The sequence below is a fragment of the Solanum tuberosum genome, unplaced genomic scaffold (genome assembly GCF_000226075.1).
Source record: "Solanum tuberosum cultivar DM 1-3 516 R44 unplaced genomic scaffold, SolTub_3.0 scf00219, whole genome shotgun sequence".
NCBI classification, from domain to species: domain Eukaryota; kingdom Viridiplantae; phylum Streptophyta; class Magnoliopsida; order Solanales; family Solanaceae; genus Solanum; species Solanum tuberosum.
The window spans coordinates 520547-521035 of NW_006239145.1; positions in this window are offsets into that span (position 1 = coordinate 520547).

Consider the following 489-nt stretch of genomic DNA (forward strand, 5'->3'; position numbering starts at 1 on the left):
CCCAAAAAAATATTTTCTTATAAAATAAAATGTAAAATATTTTTCTTACCCCACTCTCTCTCACTATACCCCCCCCCCCACCTCGGCCCATTTTTTTTAAAAAAAATTCTTTTATAAAAGTATTAATTTTTTTTACTTCATCCTCCTCCCCCTCCCCCCCTTCAAATACTAATTTAGATATTATTTTATTTTGAAAAAAAATTAATTCTACCCACTCCACCTAGCCCCCCGGTTCCAAAATTTATACATATCGAAAATATTTTTTACTTGCCGCCGCGAGACTTTTTTTAAATAAAATTTTTATTTATGTTATATTTGGTACACAACTAGAAAAAAATCCTAAAAATATATGTACATATCTATCACAAAACGAGGAAAAAATGTTTTTTAAAAAATTATTAGGAGCGAAGGGTTAAATAGGGTGATGTAGAATTTTATTTTTTTAAAATAAAATAATATCAATTTTTTTGAGGAATGAATGATTGGTTT